This window comes from Carcharodon carcharias, chromosome 4 (genome assembly GCF_017639515.1).
Source record: "Carcharodon carcharias isolate sCarCar2 chromosome 4, sCarCar2.pri, whole genome shotgun sequence".
Taxonomy (NCBI): domain Eukaryota; kingdom Metazoa; phylum Chordata; class Chondrichthyes; order Lamniformes; family Lamnidae; genus Carcharodon; species Carcharodon carcharias.
Window position 1 is genome coordinate 87,449,336 of NC_054470.1, and position 3,968 is coordinate 87,453,303.

Here is a 3,968-nt window from a genome sequence, read left to right on the forward strand (position 1 = left end):
TTACCAGGACCTGATCAAAGTCTGGAAAGTGGTCGCCTCGCGACGCAGCTCTCCCCCGTCAGGAGTAGCGGCTATCGTCAGAGAGCCGCTGCTCAGGAATCCGCCCCTCCGTCCTTTTCAGTGGTTGGCGGAGAGGAGGGCTGTGGCCGCAGGGGTGACCAGGATCGGGGACGTGCTGGGTGGCGGAGGACTGGGCTGGATGCTCCCGCTGGAGTTGGCGCGACGCGCGTCTGTGGGTGTCCAGGTCGCAGCCGATGCCATCCAAGACCTGAGAACGGTCGTGCTCGGACCCGACGTTATTTTGGGTCTTGAGGTGGCCCAGGTGCGCGGTGGTCTTCCGTCTGAGCGTTCCCCTGTTCGGACGGAATTCCACATTGGCCCCAAGCCCCGAACCCTCCCTCGGGTGCTGGTGCCCCGCAATATGAGCCGCCTCGGGGACATGCCCTCTGTGCCTTTTGGCACAGCAAAGAGGGGCTTTTTGTATGGACTGCTGCTGCACACCTTCCATTTTCTCGCCCTTGTCCGTCGATCGGACACGCCCTGGCGTGCCTTGTTGCCGTCCGGCGGCGGAGGCCCTCAATGGGAGGCCCTCTACGGAGGTGTCCTCCCCCTTTCTATCGGGGACCTGGGTTGGAGGGTGTTGCATGCAGCAGTCCCTTATAATAAGAGGATGCATAGGTTCACGGACTCTCAGGACACATGCCCTTTTTGCGGTCTTGTGGAGTCCGTGGACCATGTATACATAGGGTGTTGTAGGCTGCACTCCCTTTTTAGTTATTTGAAAAACCTTTTATTGATGTTTTGTTTGCACTTCAGCCCCACGCTCCTGATCTATGGGCACCCGGTGCGGAAGGGGGTCGGGAAGGAGGAGGACCTCCTCGTGAACCTGCTCCTGGGCCTGGCCAAGTTGGCCATTAACAGGTCCAGGCAGCGGGCGATCGACGGGGGAGTCCCGCCCGATTGTTTGTCCCTCTTCCGCTGCTACGTTCGCTGCCGGATGTCCCTGGAGAAGGAGCACGCGGTGTCTGCTGGCACTCTCGAGGCCTTCCGTGCTCGGTGGGCACCGCGGGGACTGGGGTGTTTTGTTGACCCCTTTAATCACATTTTGATTTAAAGTTTGTAAGTTTCCTTTAAACTTTGTTCTTGGTTTTACAGCTGACCTGAATTAGGGGCTGTGCCTGATTTATCCCAATTTTGTTGATTTGGTTTTCATTTAAAAGATTATCAAGAGTTCAAATCTCACAATGTAAACTATGAAACAATGTAACTTCATCTGAAACAGATGGAAACGTGTTTGTACTCGAAAGAGTTACAACTCCCTAACAGGCTTGGCCTAAATAGCCAAGTGGTTATGGTACTAGGTTTGTAACCCAATGATCAAGAGTAGACATCTCACAATGGGAAATAATGTAACATCATCTGAAAAACAGATGGAAACGTGTTTGTACTCGAAAGAGTTACAATATTTTGCATGGCCTAAATAGCCAAGTGGTTATGGTACTGGGTTTGTAACCCAAAGATCAAGAGTTCAAATCTCACAATGGCAAACTATGAAACAATGTAACTTCATCTGAAACAGATGGAAACGGGGTTGTACTCGAAAGAGTTACATCTCCCTAATGCTTGGCCTAAACAGCCAAGTGGTTATGGTACTGGGTTTGTAACCCCAAGATCAAGAGTTCAAATCTCTCAATGGCAAATTATAAAACAATGTAACTTCATCTGAAAAGGAACAGTTGGAAACGTGTTTGTACTCGAAAGAATTACAACTTCCTAAAGGATGTTGTAGGCTGCACTCCGTTTTTAGTTACTTGAAAAACCTTTTATTGATGTTTTGTTTGCACTTCAGCCCCACGCTCCTGATCCATGGGCACCCGGTGCGGAAGGGGGTCGGGAAGGAGGAGGACCTCCTCGTGAACCTGCTCCTGGGCCTGGCCAAGTTGGCCATTAACAGGTCCAGGCAGTGGGCGATCGACGGGGGAGTCCCGCCCGAATGTTTGTCCCTCTTCCGCGGCTACGTTCGCTGCCGGATGTCCCTGGAGAGGGAGCACGCGGTGTCTGCTGACACTCTCGAGGCCTTCCGTGCTCGGTGGGCACTGCGGGGACTGGGTGTTTTGTTGACCCCTTTAATCACATTTTGATTTAAAGTTTGTAATGTTCCTTTAAACTTTGTCCTTGGTTTTACAGCTGACCTGAATTAGGGGCTGTGCCTGATTTATCCCAATTTTGTTGATTTGGTTTTCATTTAAAAGATTATCAAGAGTTCAAATGTCACAATGGTAAACTATGAAACTAAGTAACTTCAACTGAAACAGATGGAAATGGGTTGGTACTCAAAAGAGTTACATCTTCCTAACGCTTGGCCTAAACAGCCAAGTGGTTATGGTACTGGGTTTGTAACCCCAAGACCAGGAGTTCAAAACTCCCAATGGGAAACTATGTAACTTCATCTGAAACAGATGGAAATGGGTTTGTACTCAAAAGAGTTACATATTAGGGCTTGGCCTAAATAGCCAAGTGGTTATGGTACTGGGTTTGTAAACCCAAGATCAAGAGTTCAAATCTCACAATAGCAAACTATCAAACAATGTAACTTCATCTGAATAGGAACAGGTGGAAACGTGTTTGTGCTCAAAAGAGTTACATCTTCTTGCTTGGCCTAAATAGCCAATTGGTTATGGTACTGGGTTTGTAACCCCAAGATCAAGAGTTCAAATCTCACAATGTAAACTATGAAACAATATAACTTCATCTGAAAAACAAATGGAAACGTGTTTGTACTCAAAAGAGTTACAATATTTTGCTTGGCCTAAATAGCCAAGTCGTCATGGTACTGGGTTTGTAACCCCAAGATCAAGAGTTCAAATGTCACAATGGCAAATTATGAAACAATGTAACTTCTTCTGAATAGGAACAGATGGAAACATGTTTGTACTCAAAAGAGTTACATTATCATAAAGGCTTGGCCTAAATAGCCAAGTGGTTATGGTACTGGGTTTGTAACTCCAAGATCAAGAGTTCAAATCTCTCAATGGCAAACTATGAAACAATGTAACTTCATCTGAAAAGCAAATGGAAACATGTTTGTAATCGAAAGAGTTACACCTTCCTAACGCTTGGCCTAAACAGCCAAGTGGTTATGGTACTGGGTTTGTAACCCCAAGATCAGGAGTTCAAATCTCACAATGGCAAACGATGAAACTAAGTAACTTCATCTGAAACAGATGGAAACGGGTTGGTACTCAAAACAGTTACATATTAGGGCTTGTCCTAAATAGCCAAGTGGTTATGGTACTGGGTTTGTAACCCCAAGATCAAGAGTTCAAATCTCACAATGGCAAACTATGAAACAATGTAACTTCATCTGAATAGGAACAGATGGAAACGTGTTCGTGAAAAAAAAGGGGGTCTTGAGGTGGCCCAGGTGCGCGGTGGTCTTCCGTCTGAACGTTCCCCTGTTCGGACAGAATTCCACATTGGCCCCAAGCCCCGAACCCTCCCACGGGTGCTGGTGCCCCGCAATATGAGCCGCCTCAGGGACATGCCCTCTATGCCTTTTGGCACAGCAAAGAGGGGCTTTTTGTACGGACTGCTGCTGCACACCTTCCATTTTCTCACCCTTGTCCGTCACCCGGACACGCCCTGGCGTGCCTTGTTGCTGTCCGGCGGCAGAGGCCCCTGATGGGAGGCCCTCTACGGAGGTGTCCTCACCCTTTCTATCGGGGACCTGGGTTGGAGGGTGTTGCATGCAGCAGTCCCCTATAATAAGAGGATGCATAGGTTCACGGACTCTCAGAACACGAGCCCTTTTTGCGGTCTTGTGGAGTCCGTAGACCATGTATACATAGGGTGTTGTAGGCTGCACTCCCTTTTTAGTTATTTGAAAAACCTTTTATTGATGTTTTGTTTGCACTTCAGCCCCACGCTCCTGATCTATGGGCACCCGGTGCGGAAGGGGGTCGGGAAGG